Genomic DNA, 13,141 nt, shown 5'->3' with positions numbered 1-13,141 from the left:
AAAAACCATTTGATATACTGTTAGTAAAATTTTCAAAATTTGTATGGAAATCGGATGCATAATTTATGTTGATCTACCCAAATTGGCATACTTATGTTGATCTCATATATATTGATCTTTTCCCGTAGTATGTTGATCTACCCAAATTGGCATACTTATGTTGATCTCATATATATTGATCTATTCCCGTAGTATGTTGATCCAGGTAAGAAGTTATTAGACAAAGTTGATCTGTGTCCCTATATATGGTTTTACTAAATGAACCAATCAAGGGGCAATCGGTGGACTGTTCATCACAAGGTTTTATGTGATTCCGTAATCTTTTGTGATATTGAACTCAAAGTATTAGTCTCTAGAGTCGAATATCGCATGAAATGACTGTGAAATGGTACCGTTTCAAATCAAAATGACGTGTGTTGCTTGAATTGTTTATAAGAAATGTATGCGTATTTAGATCGAAACGAAAATTTCGCAAAAACAAATCCATAAAAAAATCATAACTTAGCAGGGGTACACGGGTTCATAGGGTGAGGTTTGTCTAGGTCCTGGCGGCGGATGCGTTTTCCCATCTACTGCGTGGCGGGCCGGATCGAAATAAACTGGTTGAGGGATACCTTTCGACCATAAAAATCCAAAATGGCGGCAAAAGGAATAATGTTATGTAGGAAATTTTTAACCTGTATCTTTTACCATCTCTCCTGATTACGCTTCGTGACTTAGTAGGGGAGGCCGGGTTCTTGGTTATAATGGGTAATTAATGGATGATTGGACGCGGTTGGAGCTAACTAAAAACTGTCTATTAGTATAGCACTGCACATGTCATCCATAAACTGTGAAACAAATCAGCCTCTCGTTGGGTGGTCATGTTAAATGAATGTTATTCACTGATGTATTAATCATTATCTGATTATAATACTGAACCAATATTTCTATTTTCACTATAAAAAAAAATGAATATCGCACCAGAGTCCCAACTGCTACCGTCTGGAGCCAGTGAGACTATGGCATCCCCAATTGGGGTTGTTGTGAGACTGAAGATATTGTGAACCTAGAAGGAGATGACGGGGAGAAAGTTGGGAGAGTACCTGGCTATCCAGATCTGGTTGCCAAACACTAATTGTAAAATAGTACAAATTTATTTTAGTAAAATTTATTTGAGCCCGCGACCTTCGGATTGCTAGTCGATAGCCTTACCCCTCGATAACGGAGGCCGTCATTTAGGTACGTTTTAAATTATGTTTTACATTTGAAAGTAGAAGTTTATCACAATTTGGGAGGAGGGTATGTGTACCGCCGCCCCGGGAACCATTTATTTGATAACCCACACTTCTGCCATAGGTCTCCCCAAGTTGTTTGATATGTTTGGTGACTTATCAGGAGTGCCCGAGTTTATGGGGTGAGGTATGTGAGGGGCTTGGCGGCGGATGCACCTGCCTAATAACTGCGTGGTGGGCCGGATCGATTAGTCCTCTTTCAACGCATCGCCTTGCAACGCAGTAGGAGAGTTAGATTCTTATGTATATCACTCGAACACACTGAACCCCAGATTACTACCCACCCATCAAACCTATTTACTTCCCAGAACTCACTCTCCTTCCTTTCCTTCAAAATTCCCCAAGCACAGCATTCACAAAGATGACATAGGCCCTGAGGGTTACGATTTTCCTCAGGGCCTCCTGTGTGGATATGATGTAAAAAATATAAGAAATAAACAACAATCTCGCTAAACGTTGGCGGTGACCTATGGTAGCGATGTTGGTTATCTAATAAATGGTTCCCGGGGCGGCGGTACACATAATTGTAATAGTTCTCGAGGGCTCTGATGTACAGAGATTATGGCTCCTGTTGATTGACGATCATATACTAAAATATCGTTGGTTGGAATCGTAGCTTGAAATGACTTTAGCCATGTTTAGTAATAAACAAATTAGAATAAATTTTTTAGCAATCATAATTTAAAATTTGAAAAATTTAATTCTCACCAATCTAATCGCCGCAATTTTAATAGTCACATATTATGGATATTACGCTTTCTTCTTCTTCTTCTTCCTAGCACTATCCCAACTCATTGCCTAGGTAGGCTGTTGGGGTCGGCTCTTCTCGTTCTCAGGTTATATCTTCTTCGGTTCTGAGTGTCGCTTTCATCTAGGCCGTTTCTTTGTTTCAACTTAATCATTACTTCGCTTTGTTTCAACTTAATCATTACAAGAAACTTACGTCGGGAGAAATGGTAAAAGATACATTAAAATAAAATTTTATTCAATCAATGTTCAAAATTTCTCTTATAAAATGACTTAGACAAATCTCACCCCATGAACCCGGGCACCCCTGCTAAGTCACGAAACGTAGTAAATGATGCATTAAAGTTACATTTTTGTTTAATCAAGTTCAAAAGATTTTGTTGATCTCATATATATTGATCTATTCCCGTAGTATGTTGAATGTTGATCCAGGTAAGAAGTTATTAGACAAAGTTGATCTGTGTCCCTATATATGGTTTTACTAAATGAACCAATCAAGGGGGCAATCGGTGGACTGTTCATCACAAGGTTTTATGTGATTCCGTAATCTTTTGTGATATTGAACTCAAAGTATTAGTCTCTAGAGTCGAATATCGCATGAAATGACTGTGAGATGGTACCGTTTCAAATCAAAATGACGTGTGTTTCTTGAATTTTTTATAAGAAATGTACCTATGTATAAATCCATAAAAAAATCATAACTTAGCAGGGGTACACGGGTTCTTCACGGGTTACAAGTCCTGGCGGCGGATGCGTTTTCCCATCTACTGCGTGGCGGGCCGGATCGAAAGAAACTGGTTGAGGGATACCTTTCGACCATAAAAATCCAAAATGGCGGCAAAAGGAATAATGTTATGTAGGAAATTTTGAACCTGTATCTTTTACCATCTCTCCTGATTACGCTTCGTGACTTAGTATGGGAGGCCGGGTTCTTGGTTATAATGGGTAATTAATGGATGATTGGACGCGGTTGGAGCTAACTAAAAACTGTCCAAAGAAGCGAAGCTAGCAGTCCACAATGTAGTGCTGGTACCTACCCTAATATATGGAAATGAGGCATGGAATTGGCAGAAGAAGGCTGAAAGTAGACAGAATACTGTAGAAATGAAATCCCTGAGGCATATGTGCAGTAAAATCATGTATGACGAAATGTGCGTATGCTGTGCCTATTCTACAGGTATTTTATAAGAGCCTGTTAAAAGAAGCTAGCAGCATTGATCCCCGGTGCACCGTGCACGTGCGTGATACTCGACGGACACGAGCGGAACACAGGTTCACAGTAAAGTTGATGTTATCTATGTATGAACGGGTCGTTTCTCCGACTCGTTTTACCGTAAGTCGGCTCGCATGTGGAACGAGCTATCAGCATCTGTTTTTCCTCGTCCATATAATTCGCGCCTCTTTAAGACCAGCATTAATAAATTCATTCCTACAGCCCCTACCTTAACCCGCCTCATAACGCTGCCCAACCGGTTGGCGACATAGTTTCTATGTATTTAACGTGTAAAGACAGGGGCGCTCTAGTGAGAGGTGTCACATAAAAAAATCATACCGCCGAATTTGAATATGGAGACTTACAAAAACTTCCGTCTGGAGCCAGTGAGACTATGGCATCCTCAAAGGAGACCTCATAGGAGATGACGAGGAGGAAGGTGGGAGAGTACCTGGCTATTCAGATATAGCCAAACACTAATTGTAAAATAGTGCAAATTAATTTTAATAAAATTTATTTGAACCCGCGACCTTCGGATTGCTAGTCGAGAGCCACCTCAAGTAGTTTGATATGTTTGGTGACTTAGCAGGAGTGCCCGGGTTTATAGGGTGAGGTTTGTTCGGTTCTTGGCGGCGGATGCGCTTGCCTACCAAATGCGTGGTGGGCCGGATCGATTAATCCTCTTTCAACGCATCGCTTTGCAACGCAGTAGGAGAGTTGGAATCTTATGTTTATCACTCGAACACACTGACCCCCAGAATACTACCCACCCATCCATACCTATTTCCTTCCCAGAACTCACTGACCTTCCTTTCTTTCAACATACCCCCAACACAGCATTCACAAAGATGACATAGGCCCTGAGGGTTACGATTTTCCTTAGGGCCTCCCGTGTGGAGACGATGTAAAAAAATACAAAAAATAAACAACTATCTCGCTAAATCGTTGGCGGTGACTAATGGTAGGTGTATTGGTTATCTAATAAATGGCTCCCGGGGCGGCGGTACACATAATTGTAATAAATCTCGAGGGCTCTGATGTACAGACATTATGGCACCTGTTGATTGACGAACATATACTAAAACATCGTTGGTTGGAATCGGTGCTTGAAATGACTTTAGCCATGTTTAGTAAAAAACAAATTGGAATAAATTTTTCAGCAATTTCAATTTAAAATTTGAAAAATTAAATTCTCACCAATCTAATCACCGCAATTTTAATAGGCACATATTATGGATATTACGCTTTGTTTCAACTTAATCATTACAAGAAACTTACGTCGGGAGAGATGGTAAAAGATACATTAAAATAAAATTTTATTCAATCAATGTTCAAAATTTCTCTTATAAAATGACTTAGACAAATCTCACCCCATGAACCCGGGCACCCCTGCTAAGTCACGAAACGTAGTAAATGATGCATTAAAGTTACATTTTTGTTTAATCAAGTTCAAAAGATTTTTTAAGCATGGATTTGACGTTTTTGAAAGTTCCATTTCAATATAAATACGCGTGAGGCAGTCTATCCTCTTTAAGTACAGAGTCATTTTCATAGAATATGGATGTTCTAACGGAATCTAAAAAGTACCACAACGCGCGCGAAATTGGCGGTTACAAGTTACAACACATGCAAGCGGTCAAGTTTGTCAGAAATATATAGATCAACAAAATAAATCGCGTAAAATGTATATGCGACCGAAAAATGGGCGTGGCTTACAGCAAAATCTCGATGACACAAGTTGATCTGTAGGGATTTTCATATGTATGCCAGCTTGGGTAGTGGATCAACATATCCGGGGTGGATCAACAAATGCAAACGGATCAACATATACCTGGCGTACCGTCGCGCGAGATCAACATAGTACGAGAGGGGATAAATATATATATATAAATATATATATATATATATATATTGTCCTCTTCCCGTATTATGTTGATCCAGTAAGAAGTTGTTAGACTAAGTTGATCCACCTTAAACACCATATAACTTGGCTATTATGGAATACATCTGAATGAATTGACAACAGTGGTACAATAATTATCAATGTTGCCAGTTTGCCAGAAAAACTATTTGATATACTGTTAGTAAATTTTTCAAAATTGGAAATCGGATGCATAATTTATGTTGATCTACCCAAATTGGCATACTTATGTTGATCTCATATATATTGATCTATTCCCGTAGTATGTTGATCTACCCAAATTGGCATACTTATGTATGTTGATCTCATATATATTGATCTATTCCCGTAGTATGTTGATCCAGGTAAGAAGTTATTAGACAAAGTTGATCTGTGTCCCTATATATGGTTTTACTAAATGAACCAATCAAGGGGCAATCGGTGGACTGTTCATCACAAGGTTTTATGTGATTCCGTAATCTTTTGTGATATTGAACTCAAAGTATTAGTCTCTAGAGTCGAATATCGCATGAAATGACTGTGAAATGGTACCGTTTCAAATCAAAATGACGTGTGTTGCTTGAATTGTTTATAAGAAATGTATGCGTATTTAGATTGAAACGAAACTTTCGCAAAAGTCAAATCCATAAAAAATACCTACTGCGTGGCGGGCCGGATCGAAAGAGACTGGTTGAGGGATACCTTTTGACCATCAAAATCCAAAATGGCAGCAAAAGGCATAATGTTATATGGGAAATTTTGAACTTGCATCTATTACCATCTCTCCTGATTACGCTTCGTGACTTAGTAGGGGTGGCCGGGTTCTTGGTTATAATGGGTAATTAATGGATGATTGGACGAGGTTGGAGCTAACAAAAAACTGTCCAAAGAAGCGAAGCTAGCAGTCCACAATGGAGTGCTGGTACCTACCCTAATATACGGAAGTGAGGCATGGAACTGGCAGAAGAAGGCTGAAAGTAGACTGAATACTGTAGAAATGAGATCCCTGAGGCATATGTACGGTAAAATCATATATGACAAAATGTGCGTATGCTGTGTCTATTCTACAGATATTTTATTAGAGCCTGTTAAAAGGAGCTAGCAGCATTGATCCCCGGTGCACCGTGCACGTGCTTGACACTCGACGGACCGAGCGGAATACACGATCACAGTTAAGTTGATGTTATCTATACATATATGAACGGGTCGTTTCTCCGACTCGTTTTATCGTAAGTCGGCTCGCATGTGGAACGAGCTATCAATATAATCCGGGCCTCTTTAAGACCCGCATTAATAAATTCATTCCTACAGCCCCTACCTTAACCCGCCTCATAACGCTGCCCAACCGGTTGGCGACATAGTTTCAATGTATTTAACGTGTAAAGACAGGGGCGCTCTAGTGAGAGGTGTCACATAAAAAAATCATACCACCGAATTTGAATATGGAGACTTACAAAAACTTCCGTCTGGAGCCAGTGAGACTACATCCTCAAAGGAGACCTCAAAGGAGATGACGAGGAGGAAGGTGGGAGAGTACTTGGCTATTCAGATATAACCAAACACTAATTGTAAAATAGTGCAAATTAATTTTAATAAAATTTATTTGAACCCGCGACCTACGGATTGCTAGTCGAGAGCCACCTCAAGTAGTTTGATATGTTTGGTGACTTAGCAGGAGTGCCCGGGTTTATGGGATGAGGTTTGTTCGGTTCTTGGCGGCGGATGCGCTTGCCTACCAAATGCGTGGTGGGCCGGATCGATTAATCCTCTTTCAACGCATCGCCTTGCAACGCAGTAGGAGAGTTGGAATCTTATGTTTATCACTCGAACACACTGACCCCCAGAATACTACCCACCTATCCATACCTATTTCCTTCCCAGAACTCACTGACCTTCCTTTCTTTCAAAATACCCCCAACACAGCATTAACAAAGATGACATAGGCCTTGAGGGTTACGATTTTCCTTAGGGCCTCCTGTGTGGAGACGATGTAAAAAAATACAAAAAATAAACAACTATCTCGCTAAAACGTTGGCGGTGACTAATGGTAGGTGTATTGGTTATCTAATATATTGGCTCCCGGGGCGGCGGTACACATAATTGTAATAATTCTCGAGGGCTCTGATGTACAGACATTATGGCTCCTGTTGATTGACGAACATATACTAAAACATCGTTGGTTGGAATCGGTGCTTGAAATGACTTTAGCCATGTTTAGTAAAAAACAAATTGGAATAAATTTTTCAGCAATTTCAATTTAAAATTTGAAAAATTAAATTCTCACCAATCTAATCACCGCCATTTTAATGGGCACATATTATGGATATTACGCTTTGTTTCAACTTAATCATTACAAGAAACTTACGTCGGGAGAGATGGTAAAAGATACATTAAAATAAAATTTTATTCAATCAATGTTCAAAATTTCTCTTATTAAATGACTTAGACAAATCTCACCCCATGAACCCGGGCACCCCTGCTAAGTCACGAAACGTAGTAAATGATGCATTAAAGTTACATTTTTGTTTAATCAAGTTCAAAAGATTTTGTTGATCTCATATATATTGATCTATTCCCGTAGTATGTTGATCCAGGTAAGAAGTTATTAGACAAAGTTGATCTGTGTCCCTATATATGGTTTTACTAAATGAACCAATCAAGGGGGCAATCGGTGGACTGTTCATCACAAGGTTTTATGTGATTCCGTAATCTTTTGTGATATTGAACTCAAAGTATTAGTCTCTAGAGTCGAATATCGCATGAAATGACTGTGAGATGGTACCGTTTCAAATCAAAATGACGTGTGTTTCTTGAATTTTTTATAAGAAATGTATGCGTATTTAGATTGAAACGAAAATTTCGCAAAAACAAATCCATAAAAAAATCATAACTTAGCAGGGGTACACGGGTTCATAGGGTGAGGTTTGTCTAAGTCCTGGCGGCGGATGCGTTTGCCCATCTACTGCGTGGCGGGCCGGATCGAAAGAAACTGGTTGAGGGATACCTTTCGACCATAAAAATCCAAAATGGCGGCAAAAGGAATAATGTTATGTAGAAAATTTTGAACTTGTATCTTTTACCATCTCTCCTGATTACGCTTCGTGACTTAGTAGGGGAGGCCGGGTTCTTGGTTATAATGGGTAATTAATGGATGATTGGACGAGGTTGGAGCTAGCTAAAAACTGTCCAAAGAAGCGAAGCTAGCAGTCCACAATGGAGTGCTGGTACCTACCCTAATATATGGAAATGAGGCATGGAATTGGCAGAAGAAGGCTAAAAGTAGACAGAATACTGTAGAAATGAGATCCCTGAGGCATATGTGCGATAAAATCATGTATGACGAAATGTGCGTATGCTGTGTATATTCTACAGATATTTTATTAGAGCCTGTTAAAAGGAGCTAGCAGCATTGATCCCCGGTGCACCGTGCACGTGCTTGATACTCGACGGACCGAGCGGAATACACGTTCACAGTTAAGTTGATGTTATCTATACATATATGAACGGGTCGTTTCTCCGACTCGTTTTATCGTAAGTCGGCTCGCATGTGGAACGAGCTATCAATATAATCCGGGCCTCTTTAAGACCCGCATTAATAAATTCATTCCTACAGCCCCTACCTTAACCCGCCTCATAACGCTGCCCAACCGGTTGGCGACATAGTTTCTATGTATTTAACGTGTAAAGACAGGGGCGCTCTAGTGAGAGGTGTCACATAAAAAAATCATACCGCCGAATTTGAATATGGAGACTTACAAAAACTTCCGTCTGGAGCCAGTGAGACTATGGCATCCTCAAAGGAGACCTCAAAGGAGATGACGAGGAGGAAGGTGGGAGAGTACCTGGCTATTCAGATATAACCAAACACTAATTGTAAAATAGTGCAAATTAATTTTAATAAAATTTATTTGGACCCGCGACCTACGGATTGCTAGTCGAGTGCCACCTCAAGTAGTTTGATATGTTTGGTGACTTAGCAGGAGTGCCCGGGTTTATGGGGTGAGGTTTGTTCGGTTCTTGGCGGCGGATGCGCTTGCCTACCAAATGCGTGGTGGGCCGGATCGATTAATCCTCTTTCAACGCATCGCCTTGCAACGCAGTAGGAGAGTTGGAATCTTATGTTTATCACTCGAACACACTGACCCCCAGAATACTACCCACCCATCCATACCTATTTCCTTCCCAGAACTCACTGACCTTCCTTTCTTTCAAAATACCCCCAACACAGCATTCACAAAGATGACATAGGCCTTGAGGGTTACGATTTTCCTTAGGGCCTCCTGTGTGGAGACGATGTAAAAAAATACAAAAAATAAACAACTATCTCGCTAAATCGTTGGCGGTGACTAATGGTAGGTGTATTGGTTATCTAATAAATGGCTCCCGGGGCGGCGGTACACATAATTGTAATAATTCTCGAGGGCTCTGATGTACAGACATTATGGCTCCTGTTGATTGACGAACATATACTAAAACATCGTTGGTTGGAATTGGTGCTTGAAATGACTTTAGCCATGTTTAGTAAAAAACTAATTGGAATAAATTTTTCAGCAATTTCAATTAAAAATTTGAAAAATTAAATTCTCACCAATCTAATCACCGCAATTTTAATAGGCACATATTATGGATATTACGCTTTGTTTCAACTTAATCATTACAAGAAACTTACGTCGGGAGAGATGGTAAAAGATACATTAAAATAAAATTTTATTCAATCAATGTTCAAAATTTCTCTTATAAAATGACTTAGACAAATCTCACCCCATGAACCCGGGCACCCCTGCTAAGTCACGAAACGTAGTAAATGATGCATTAAAATTACATTTTTGTTTAATCAAGTTCAAAAGATTTTTTAAGCATGGATTTGACGTTTTTGAAAGTTCCATTTCAATATAAATACGGGTGAGGCAGTCTATCCTCTTTAAGTACAGAGTCATTTTCATAGAATATGGATGTTCTAACGGAATCTAAAAAGTACCACAACGCGCGCGAAATTGGCGGTTACAAGTTACAACACATGCAAGCGGTCAAGTTTGTCAGAAATATATAGATCAACAAAATAAATCGTGTAAAATGTATATGCGACCGAAAAATGGGCGTGGCTTACAGCAAAATCTCGATGACACAAGTTGATCTGTAGGGATTTACATATGTATGCCAGCTTGGGTAATGGATCAACATATCCGGGGTGGATCAACAAATGCAAACGGATCAACAAATACCTGGCGTACCGTCGCGCGAGATCAACATAGTACGAGAGGGGATAAATATATATATATATATATATATATATATATATATTTATCCCCTCTCGTACTATGTTGATCTCGCGCGACGGTACGCCAGGTATATGTTGATCCGTTTGCATTTGTTGATCCACCCCGGATATGTTGATCCACTACCCAAGCTGGCATACATATGTAAATCCCTACAGATCAACTTGTGTCATCGAGATTTTGCTGTAAGCCACGCCCATTTTTCGGTCGCATATACATTTTACACGATTTATTTTGTTGATCTATATATTTCTGACAAACTTGACCGCTTGCATGTGTTGTAACTTGTAACCGCCAATTTCGCGCGCGTTGTGGTACTTTTTAGATTCCGTTAGAACATCCATATTCTATGAAAATGACTCTGTACTTAAAGAGGATAGACTGCCTCACGCGTATTTATATTGAAATGGAACTTTCAAAAACGTCAAATCCATGCTTAAAAAATCTTTTGAACTTGATTAAACAAAAATTTAACTTTAATGCATCATTTACTACGTTTCGTGACTTAGCAGGGGTGCCCGGGTTCATGGGGTGAGATTTGTCTAAGTCATTTTATAAGAGAAATTTTGAACATTGATTGAATAAAATTTTATTTTAATGTATCTTTTACCATCTCTCCCGACGTAAGTTTCTTGTAATGATTAAGTTGAAACAAAGCGTAATATCCATAATATGTGCCGATTAAAATTGCGGTGATTAGATTGGTGAGAATTAAATTTTTCAAATTTTAAATTGAAATTGCTGAAAAATTTATTCCAATTTGTTTTTTACTAAACATGGCTAAAGTCATTTCAAGCACCGATTCCAACCAACGATGTTTTAGTATATGTTCGTCAATCAACAGGAGCCATAATGTCTGTACATCAGAGCCCTCGAGAATTATTACAATTATGTGTACCGCCGCCCCGGGAGCCATTTATTAGATAACCAATACACCTACCATTAGTCACCGCCAACGATTTAACGAGATAGTTGTTTATTTTTTGTATTTTTTTACATCGTCTCCACACAGGAGGCCCCAAGGAAAATCGTAACCCTCAAGGCCTATGTCATCTTTGTGAATGCTGTGTTGGGGGTATTTTGAAAGAAAGGAAGGTCAGTGAGTTCTGGGAAGGAAATAGGTATGGATGGGTGGGTAGTATTCTGGGGGTCAGTGTGTTCGAGTGATAAACATAAGATTCCAACTCTCCTACTGCGTTGCAAGGCGATGCGTTGAAAGAGGATTAATCGATCCGGCCCACCACGCATTTGGTAGGCAAGCGCATCCGCCGCCAAGAACCGAACAAACCTCACCCCATAATCTCGGGCACTCCTGATAAGTCACCAAACATATCAAACAACTTGAGGTGGCTCTCGACTAGCAATCCGAAGGTCGCGGGTTCAAATAAATTTTATTAAAATTAATTTGCACTATTTTACAATTAGTGTTTGGTTATATCTGAATAGCCAGGTACTCTCCCACCTTCCTCCTCGTCATCTCCTTTGAGGTCTCCTTTGAGGATGCCATAGTCTCACTGGCTCCAGACGGAAGTTTTTGTAAGTCTCCATATTCAAATTCGGCGGTATGATTTTTTTATGTGACACCTCTCACTAGAGCGCCCCTGTCTTTACACGTTAAATACATAGAAACTATGTCGCCAACCGGTTGGGCAGCGTTATGAGGCGGGTTAAGGTAGGGGCTGTAGGAATGAATTTATTAATGCTGGTCTTAAAGAGGCGCGAATTATATGGAGGAGGAAAAACAGATGCTGATAGCTCGTTCCACATGCGAGCCGACTTACGGTAAAACGAGTCGGAGAAACGACCCGTTCATACATAGATAACATCAACTTTACTGTGAACCTGTGTTCCGCTCGTGTCCGTCGAGTATCACGCACGTGCACGGTGCACCGGCGATCAATGCTGCTTCTCCTTTTAACAGGCTCTTATAAAATACCTGTAGAATAGACACAGCATACGCACATTTCGTCATACATGATTTTACTGCACATATGCCTCAGCGATTTCATTTCTACAGTATTCTGTCTACTTTCAGCCTTCTTCTGCCAATTCCATGCCTCATTTCCATATATTAGGGTAGGTACCAGCACTACATTGTGGACTGCTAGCTTCGCTTCTTTGGACAGTTTTTAGTTAGCTCCAACCGCGTCCAATCATCCATTAATTACCCATTATAACCAAGAACCCGGCCTCCCCTACTAAGTCACGAAGCGTAATCAGGAGAGATGATAAAAGATGCAGGTTCAAAATTTCCTACATTACATTATTCCTTTTGCCGCCATTTTGGATTTTTATGGTCGAAAGGTATCCCTCAACCAGTTTCTTTCGATCCGGCCCGCCACGCAGTAGATGGGAAAACGCATCCGCCGCCAGGACTTAGACAAACCTCACCCTATGAACCCGTGTACCCCTGCTAAGTTATGATTTTTTTATGGATTTGTTTTTGCGAAATTTTCGTTTCAATCTAAATACGCATACATTTCTTATAAACAATTCAAGAAACACACGTCATTTTGATTTGAAACGGTACCATCTCACAGTCATTTCATGCGATATTCGACTCTAGAGACTAATACTTTGAGTTCAATATCACAAAAGATTACGGAATCACATAAAACCTTGAGATGAACAGTCCACCGATTGCCCCTTGATTGGTTCATTTAGTAAAACCATATATAGGGACACAGATCAACTTTGTCTAATAACTTCTTACCTGGATCAACATACTACG

The sequence above is a fragment of the Hesperophylax consimilis genome, chromosome 2 (assembly GCF_061612785.1).
Source record: "Hesperophylax consimilis isolate HC1 chromosome 2, BYU_Hcon_1.0, whole genome shotgun sequence".
Classification (NCBI taxonomy): Eukaryota; Metazoa; Arthropoda; class Insecta; order Trichoptera; family Limnephilidae; genus Hesperophylax; species Hesperophylax consimilis.
This window is presented reverse-complemented; position numbering follows the sequence as displayed.